At 39.7% G+C, this 10,248-nt stretch overlaps 1 non-coding gene across 1 annotated transcript; it reads right to left on the bottom strand.

Moving 5' to 3' along the window:
• Positions 1-819: 819 nt before the first annotated feature.
• LOC148570688 (small nucleolar RNA R71) lies at positions 820-927 on the bottom strand. The gene has a single exon (XR_015880410.1). It is a non-coding gene; the product is annotated as a small nucleolar RNA R71 (small nucleolar RNA).
• Positions 928-10,248: the final 9,321 nt, after the last annotated feature.

The raw sequence follows: 10,248 nt of genomic DNA, 5'->3' as shown, positions 1-10,248 counted from the left end.
TTTTTAATTAACTAATTGTTTTGATTTCAATTTAATTTGATTTCAATTTTAATTTTTGAATTTTAACTTTAATTTTAAAATATTTTTATTTTATTTTACTTAAATTTTTGAATTCTTCTCTTCCTCACCTTCTTTTATTTATTTATTCATCTACTAACACTTCTCTTCCACCCAAAAATTCGAACCCCATCCCCCTCTCTGTGTTCGAATTTTTTCTCTTCTCCTTCTTACATTCTTCTCTTCTTATACTTGCATAAGGAATCTCTATACTGTGACATAGAGGATTCCATATTTTCTTTTGTGTTCTCTTCTTTTTCATATGAGCAGGAACAAGGATAAGAACATTCTTGTTGAAAAGCTCAAGCTGAAGCTAAAGCTCAACTCTCTGGAGAAAATCTGACAGAAATTTTTGAAAAGGAAGGAGACATGGCCGAAAATAATAACAATGCAAGGAAGATGCTTGGTGACTTTACTGCACCAAATTCCAATTTACATGAAAGAAGCATCTCAATCCCTACCATTGGAGCAAACAATTTTGAGCTTAAACCTCAATTAGTTTCTCTGATGCAACAGAACTGCAAGTTTCATGGACTTCCATCCGAAGATCTTTTTTAGTTCTTAACTGAATTCTTGCAGATCTGTGATACTGTTAAGACCAATGGGGTTGATCCCGAGGTCTACAGGCTTATGCTTTTCCCGTTTGCTGTAAGAGACAGAGCTAGAGTATGGTTGGACTCTCAACCTAAAGATAGCCTGAACTCTTGGGATAAGCTGGTCACGGCTTTTTTAGCCAAGTTCTTTCCTCCTCAAAAGCTTAGCAAGCTTAGAGTGGATGTTCAAACCTTCAAACAAAAGGAAGGTGAGTCCCTCTATGAAGCTTGGGAGAGATACAAGGAACTGACCAAAAAGTGTCCTTCTGACATGCTTTCAGAATGGACCATCCTGGATATATTCTCTGATGGTCTGTCTGAGCTATCAAAGATGTCATTGGACCACTCTGCAGGTGGATCCATTCACCTTAAGAAAATACCTGCAGAAGCTCAAGAACTCATTGACATGGTTGCAAATAACCAGTTCATGTACACTTCTGAAAGGAATCCTGTGAGTAATGGGACGCCTATGAAGAAGGGAGTTCTTGAAATTGATACTCTGAATGCCATATTGGCTCAGAATAAAATATTGACTCAGCAAGTCAATATGATCTCTCAGAGTCTGAATGGATTGAAGAAATCATCCAACAGTACTATAGAGGCATCTTCTGAAGGAGAAGCTTATGATCCTGAGAACCCTGCAATAGCAGAGGTGAATTACATGGGTGAACCCTATGGAAATACCTATAATCCCTCATGGAGAAATCATCCAAATTTCTCATAGAAGGATCAACAAAAGCCTCAACAAGGCTTTAATAATGGTGGAAGAAACATGTTTAGCAATAGCAAGCCTTTTCCATCATCCACTCAGCAACAGACAGAGTTCTGAGCAGAATTCATCTAGCTTAGCAAATATAGTCTCTGATCTATCTAAGGCCACTGTAAGTTTCATGAATGAAACACGGTCCTCCATTAGGAATTTGGAGGCACAAGTGGGCCAGCTGAGTAAAAGAGTCACTGAAACTCCTCCTAGTACTCTCCCAAGCAATACAGAAGAAAATCCAAAGAGAGAGTGCAAGGCCATTGATTTAACCATCATGGCCGAACCTACAAGGGAGGAGGAGGATGTGAATCCTAGTGAGGAAGACCTCCTAGGACGTCCAGTGGCCAATAAGGAGTTTCCCTTTGAGGAACCAAAGGAATCTGAGGCTCAATTAGAGACCATAGAGATTTCATTGAACCTCCTTCTACCCTTCATGAGCTCTGATGAGTATTCTTCTTCTGAAGAGAATGAGGATGTTACTGAAGAGCAAGTTGCCAAGTACCTTGGTGTAATCATGAAGCTGAATGCCAACTTATTTGGTAATGAGACTTGGGAAGATGAACCTCCCTTACTCATCAATGAACTGAGTGATCTGGATCAACTGACATTGCCTCAGAAGAAACAGAATCCTGAAAAGTTCTTAATGCCTTGTACCATAGGCACCAAGATCTTTGAGAAGGCTCTATGTGATCTTGGGTCAGGGATAAACCTCATGCCACTCTTTGTAATGGAGAAACTGGGAATCTTTGAGGTGCAAGCTGCTAGAATCTCATTAGAGATGGCAGACAACTTAAGAAAACAGGCTTATGGACTAGTAGAGGACGTGCTAGTAAAGGTTGAAGGCCTTTATATCCCTGCTGATTTCATAATCCTAGACACTGGGAAGGAAGAGGATGAATCCATCATCCTTGGAAGACCCTTCCTAGCCACAGCAAGAGCTGTGATTGATGTGGACAGAGGAGAGTTGGTCCTTCAACTGAATGAAGACAACCTTATGTTTAAAACTCAATGATCTCCTTCTGTAACCATGGAGAGGAAGCATGAAGAGCTTCTCTCACTGCAGAGTCAACCAAAGCCCCCACAGTCAAACTCTAAGTTTGGTATTGGGAGGCCACAACCAAACACTAAGTTTGGTGTTGAACCCCCACATTCAAACTCTAAGTTTGGTGTTGGGAGGTTCCAACCTTGCTCTGATTATCTGTGAGGCTCCATGAGAGCTCACTGTCAAGCTATTGACATTAAAGAAGCGCTTGTTGGGAGGCAACCTAATGTTATTTAATTATATCTATTTTATTTTCTCTTTGTTATTTCATGTTTTATTAGGTTGATGATCATGTGGAGTTACAAAAACTACTGAAAAAAATAAAAAATAGAATGAAAAACAGCATTAAAAATAGCACACCCTGGAGGAGAGGCATGCTGGCGTTAAACGCCAGAAACAAGCATCTGTCTGGCATTTAACGCCAGAAACAAGCAGCAAGCTGGCGTTTAACGCCAGAACCAAGCATCTACCTGGTGTTAAACGCCAGAAACAAGCTGCATTTGGGCGTTTAACGCCAGAAACAGGCAGCAGTCTGGTGTTAAACGCCAGGATTGCACAGCAAGGGCGTTTTACACGCCTAATTGGGGCAGGGATGCTAAGTCCTTGACCCCACTTGATCTGTGGATCCCACAGGATCCTCACAGGATCTATGGACCCTACAGGATCCCCACATCTTCTTCTCTCTCCTCTTCACACCTTTTCATAACTCTCTTCCCCAAATACCCTTCACCAATCAACTCAATCACTCTTCTCCATCACCTCTTCACCACTCACATCCATCCTCTCTTCCCCAAAAAACCCCACCTACCTTCAAAATTCAAACTATTTTCCCTCCCAAACCCAACCCTAATGGCCGAACCTTAACCCTCCTCCCACTCCTATATAAACCCCTCATTCTTTCTTCATTTTCACACAACACAAACCTCTCTTCTCCCCCTTGGCCGAAACAACCTCTCTCTCCCTCTCCTCCATTTCTCTTCTTCTCCTTCTTCTTTCTTTCTTCTTTTGCTCGGGGACGAGCAAACATTTTAAGTTTAATGTGGTAAAAAGCATTGATTTTTGTTTTCCATAACCATCAATGGCACCTAAGGCCAGAGAAACCTCAAGAAAGAGGAAAGGGAAGGCAATTGCTTCCACCTCTGAGCCATGGGAGATGGAGAGATTCATCTCAAAGGTCCATCAAGACCACTTTTATGAAGTTGTGGCCAAGAAGAAATTGATCCCTGAGGTTCCTTTCAAGCTCAAAAAGAATGAGTATCCAGAGATCCGACTTGAGATCCAAAGAAGAGGTTGGGAAGTTCTCACCAACCCCATTCAACAAGTCGGGATCCTAATGGTTCAAGAGTTCTATGCAAACGCATGGATCACTAGGAACCATGATCAAAGTGTGAACCCGAATCCAAAGCATTGGCTTACCATGGTTCGGGGGAAATACTTAGATTTCAGTCCGGAAAATGTAAGGCTGCCGTTCAACTTGCCAATGATGGAAGAGAACGCACGCCCCTACACAAGAAGGGTCAACTTTGATCAAAGGTTGGACCAAGTCCTCATAGACATATGTGAGGAAGGAGCTCAGTGGAAAATTGACTCAAGAGGCAAGCCGGTTCAACTAAGAAGGCATGACCTCAAACCAGTGGCTAGGAGATGGCTAGAGTTCATTCAACGTTCAATCATTCCTACTAGTAACCGGTCTGAAGTTACTATAGACTGGGCCATCATGATCCATAGTATCATGATTGGAGAGGAGGTGGAAGTTCATGAGATTATACCTCAAGAACTTTACAAGCTGGCTGACAAGTCCTCCACTTGGGCAAGGTTAGCCTTTCCTCACCTCATATGCCACCTCTGTAATTCGGCTGGAATTGACATAGAGGGAGACATCCTCATTGAAGAGGATAAGCCCATCACTAAGAAAAGGATGGAGCAAACAAGAGATCATGGACCTCAACAAGAGTATGAGAAAATTCCTCACCATGAAATCCCTGAGATGCCTCAGGGGATGCACTTTCCTCCACAAAACTATTGGGAGAAATCAACACCTCCCTAGAAGAATTAAGTTTCAATATGGGACAACTAAGGGTGGAGCACCAAGAGCATTCCATCATCCTCCATGAAATTAGAGAAGATCAAAGAGCTATGAGGGAGGAGCAACAAAGACAAGGAAGAGACATAGAGGAGCTCAAAAGCACCATTGGTTCTTCAAGAAGAGGAAGATGCCACCCTCACTAAGGTGGACTCATTCCTTAATCTCCTTGTCTATTTATTTTCTATTTTTGGTTTCCATGCTTCATGTTTAATTATGTTTGTGTCTTTACTATATGTTCATTAGTGTCTAAGTGTCTATGCCTTAAAGTTATGAATATGAATCCATCACCTCTCTTAAATGAAAACTGTTCTAAAAACAAAAGAACAAGAAGTACATGGTTTCGAATTCATCCTTGAAACTAGTTTAATTATTTTGATGTGGTGGCAATACTTTTTGTTTTCTGAATGTATGCTTGAACAGTGCATATGTCTTTTGAAGTTGTTGTTTATGAATGTTAAATATGTTGGCTCTTGAAAGAATGATGAAAAGGAGAAATGTTATTTGATAATCTAAAAAATCATAAAAATGATTCTTGAAGCAAGAAAAAGCAGTGAATACAAAAGCTTGCAGAAAAAAAAGAAGAAAAGAAAAAAATAGCGAAAAAAAAAAGAGAAAGAGAAAGAAAAAGCAAGCAGAAAAAGCCAATAGCCCTTAAAACCAAAAGGCAAGGTTAAATAAAAAGGATCCAAGGCTTTGAGCATCAGTGGATAGGAGGGCCTAAAGGAATAAAATCCTGGCCTAAGCAGCTAAACCAAGTTGTCCCTAACCATATGCTTGTGGCGTGAAGGTGTCAAGTGACAACTTGAGACTGAGTGGTTAAAGTCAAGGTCCAAAGCAAAAAAAAGAGTGTGCTTAAGAACCCTGGACACCTCTAATTGGGGACTTTAGCAAAGCTGAGTCACAATCTGAAAAGGTTCACACAGTTATGTGTCTGTGGCATTTATGTATCCGGTGGTAATACTGGAAAACAAAGTGCTTAGGGCCACGACCAAGACTCATAAAGTAGCTGTGTTCAAGAATCAACATACTGAACTAGGAGAATCAATAACACTATCTGAATTCTAAGTTCCTATAGATGTCAATCATTCTGAACTTCAATGGATAAAGTGAGATGTGAAAACTATTCAAGAGGCAAAAAGCTACAAGTCCCGCTCATCTGATTGGAGCTAAGTTTCATTGATATTTTGGAATTTATAGTATATTCTCTTCTTTTTATCCTATTTGATTTTCAGTTGCTTGGGGACAAGCAACAATTTAAGTTTGGTGTTGTGATGAGCGGATAATTTATACGCTTTTTGGCATTGTTTTTACATAGTTTTTAGTATAATTTAGTTAGTTTTTAGTACATTTTTATTAGCTTTTAAATAAAAATCACATTTCTGGACTTTACTATGAGTTTGTGTGTTTTTCTGTGATTTCAGGTATTTTCTGGCTGAAATTGAGGGACTTGAGCAAAAATCAGATTCAGAGGTTAAAGAAGGACTGCAGAAGTTGCTGGATTCTGACCTCCCTGCACTCAAAGTAGATTTTCTGGAGCTACAAAACTCCAAATTGCACACTCTCAATTGCGTTAGAAAGTAGACATCCAGGGCTTTCCAGAAAAATATAATAGTCTATACTTTGTCCAAGTTTAGATGATGCAAACTGGAGTTAAACGCTAGAAACAGGTTACAAACTGGCGTTCAACTCCAAGAGAAGCCTCTACACGTGTAAAGCTCAATGCTCAGCCCAGGCACACATCAAGTGGGCCCCAAAAGTAGATTTCTGCATCATTTACTCATTTCTGTAAACCCTAGTAACGAGTTTAGCATAAATAGGACTTTTTACTATTGTATTTACATCTTTGGATTATCTTTTGATCCTTTGATCACGTTTTAGGGGGCTGGCCATTCGGCCATGCCTGGACCTTATCACTTATGTATTTTCAACGGTAGAGTTTCTACACTCCATAGATTAAGGTGTGGAGCTCTGCTGTTCCCCATGAATTAATACAAAGTACTACTGTTTTTCTATTCAATTCAAGCTTATTCCTTCTCTAAGATATCCATTCGCACCCAAGAACATGATGAATGTGATGATTATATGATGCTCATCATCATTCTCACCTATGAACGCGTGCCTGACAAATGATGCGCATAAACTTGTTATGCTACGATTTAGGAAATTGCACGATCGGCAAAATTCCTTCCGGCAAGTGCACCGGTTATCGTCAAGTAAAAACTCACAATAGAGTGAGGTCGAATCCCACAAGGATTGGTTGAGTGAGCAATTCGGATTAGAAGTATGTTCTAGTTGAGCGGAATCAATATTTAGATGAGAATTGCGGAATGTAAAATTGCATGAATTAAAGAGCGAGAAGCTAAATTGCTGAAATTAAAAGGGATGGGGGTGATTGCATGAATTTAATTGCAGAATGTAAAGAGAAAGTGGAAATCGGAGATGGGGAATTCATTGGGTTTTAGGAGATATTGAGATCTCCGAATCAAAACATGTTTATCTCTTCCTCAACCAATGCGTTTATTGAATTTTGCTTGGCAATCTTATATGATTGGATCCCAATCCCTTGGCTCACCAATTCTCTCTAAAAACAAACAAATTCCCAATCCCTTGGTTTAAATGTTTGTAAGAAGAGATGATGCTCGATCACTGATTATACCACACAGTTTCATGAACCACAATTTGGTAGGATTACATGTCACAATATCCATCCAAATCCCAATCCAATTCACTGTGAGAAAGCTTCTCTAGCATGAATCCTCCATTCCTTTCCCAAGGTTCCGAAGGATTCCAATTATGGATAGTCTCTTTCCCAAGACAACTAACCAATGGAATTAGATCGAGAAGCTTTCTAACAAAATTCAAGAGAAAAGATTGAAGAAGAAGAATAAACTATTATTGATTCATTGAATTACAATAGAGCTCCCTAACCCAATGAAAGGGGTTTAGTGAGTCATAGCTCTGAATTCAATTACAAAACTCAAGAAAATGATCCAAAGTTCCCCGATGCCCCCTCAGGGGCTGGATTCCCCTTTCCTGCGTCCTCTCAAATGCAGGAACTAAGGCCTTTAAATAGGCTCCCTAAATTACAAAATGAAAATGAAATTCAAAGCAAATTACAATCAAATGAAAATAAACTATTCTAGATGATTCTTGTGGCCTTGATTTGGTGTTGTTGATGGGCCTTGCTTGCTTGAAGGGTAGAGTGACATAATTGATCCAAAAAGGATAATGATCCATTAAACTACACTCAAACGTTGCACCCCCCTTTCTTGAGTCGTCACTTTGTTCTCTTGTCAACCTTGCCAATTTGATGCCAAATATAGACTATTATACCTCGTTGGAAAGCTATGGATGTCAGCTTTCTAACGCAACTGGAAGCACCTCAATTGGATTTCTACAACTCGAGTTATACTCCATGGAAGGTGAAGAGGTCAGCTGGCCTGATTGCATGTTGGTACTATGCTCTTCTATGCACATTACGGGGCTGTTTTCTCCCTCAATTTTTAGTATCCACCATGCATGCCATATATGCTTGGAAAGCTCTAGATGTCTTCTTTCCAATGCATTTTGAATCACCTCATTTGGAGTTTTGTAGCTCAAGTTATTTATGTTTGAAGAAGGCATGGTCAAGCTGTTCCATATAACACGTTTAAGCTCCAGTTTAAGCTTAAACTGGAGCTTAAACGCTGGCACTCCCTGGAGGCACAAGCTCGAGCACGTTTAAGCTTCAGTTTAAGGTTAAACTGAAGCTTAAACGTGGAAATGAGAAAGCAACCCTGGAGGAGAAAAATAGTCGAACACGTTTAAGCTCCAGTTTAAGGTTAAACTAGAGCTTAAACGTGGAATGCTCCTGGTGCCTTTCTTACTTCTGGCGTTTAACCTCCAGTTTAAGGTTAAACTGGAGGTTAAACGTGGAAATGCTCCCCTGGTGAGATTCTCACTTCTGGCGTTTAACCTCCAGTTTAAGGTTAAACTGGAGGTTAAACTTCAATTCCAGCATTATATGGCTTGGTAGTTTAAGTTCCAGTTTAAGCTTAAACTGGAACTTAAACTCCACATGTGATATTCAAGCTTCCTTTATTGATTTTGTTGCTTCCTTGCCTAGCCTCTTCTTCCCTGAAATCATCCAAACAACTGCATCAAAGTCTTGCAAAATTTCATGAGAAATCTTCCATTCATAGCATTCAAGTAATATAACTAAAAACTCATGGAATTTGCATCAAAATCTTCATGTTGAATGATTTAAGACAAGCATGACTATTTGGCCCAAATGATTACTTAAGGCTCAAGAAAATGCATAAAACAACTAAAAATAAAAGAAAAAGGCTAGTGAAACTAGCCTAAGATGCCTTGGCATCAACAAACACTTCCGTTCTACATGCAAACAAGCTAGAATGAGTATCTCTTAGATATCTAATACAGAGGACCGAGTCCGAGATATTAGAATCTTCGTGGTATAAGTTAGAACCCATGGACAGCCATTCTTGAGATCTGAAAAGTCTAAACCTTGTCTGTGGTATTCCGAGTAGGATTTGGGAAGGGATGGCTGTGACGAGCTTCAAACTCGCGAGTGCTGGACGTAGTGACAGACGCAAAAGTATAGTAAATCCTATTCCAGTATGATCGAGAACCGACAGATGATTAGCCATGCAGTGACAGTGCATTGGACCATTTTCACAGAGAGGATGGGATGTAGCCATTGACAATGGTGATGCCCTACATAAAGCTTGCCATGGAAAGGAGTAGGAATGATTGGATGAAGACAGCAGGAAAGCAGAGGTTCAGAGGAACGAAAGGCATCTCTATACGCTTATCTGAAATTCTCACCAATGAATTACATAAGTATCTCTATCCTAGTTTATATTTCAATTATGTTTTAATTATCAAATCTCCATAACTATCTGAATCCGCCTGACTGAGATTTACAAGGTGACCATAGCTTGCTTCAAGCCGACAATCTCCGTGGGATCGACCCTTACTCACGTAAGGTTTATTACTTGGACGACCCAGTACACTTGCTGGTTAGTTGTGCGGAATTGTGACAAAGTGTGATTCACATTTGAGAGCACCAAGCCATTGGCGCCATTATTGAAGATCACGATTTCGCATACCATTAAGAGAAGCTACTTTAAGACTTCTCCATTATCTAATGATTTAAATGAATTTTCAGCAACATAGTTATGTGAATTGGCAACTTAAGCCTTCTATTTATTGGTAGATCAAACTGAATTAAAATTTTACAGGGCCAAATAATGTATGTCAAAATACAGGAACTTATAGTTTTTCATTTCACTCAAAAACTTGATAATGTTTACAGCACATGCAATATTACACATACAATTTTCAAAAGTTTCAACTAACACATCACTGTTATCACCTTAACTGTATGTCAATTTTTTCAATCCCTTAAACACTTGACATTCTCTCCAAACTAGGGACAACAACAGCAAAGCAAACAAAGATAACTGCTAACCCCTAAACCTCAATTAAATCGATCATATAGCAGCAGCCCAGCCATTGTCCATCCAAGAATTCCAACAGCAAGTGCTAATGCAAATTTCCTTTTGGCTTTCTGCAGTTCTTGTTCCAACACACTTGCTTTATTCTTCAGTCTTTGAATTTGTCGGTCCTACCCTTCAGGCTCTGTCCAAGAAAAATAATCGCATTCTTCTCCTATCTGTTCTCAAACAAACCAAAAGGAAGACAC

Source organism: Arachis ipaensis, chromosome B3 (assembly GCF_059453495.1).
Source record: "Arachis ipaensis isolate K30076 ecotype BB chromosome B3, ASM5945349v1, whole genome shotgun sequence".
NCBI classification, from domain to species: Eukaryota; Viridiplantae; Streptophyta; class Magnoliopsida; order Fabales; family Fabaceae; genus Arachis; species Arachis ipaensis.
This window is presented reverse-complemented; position numbering and strand designations above follow the sequence as displayed.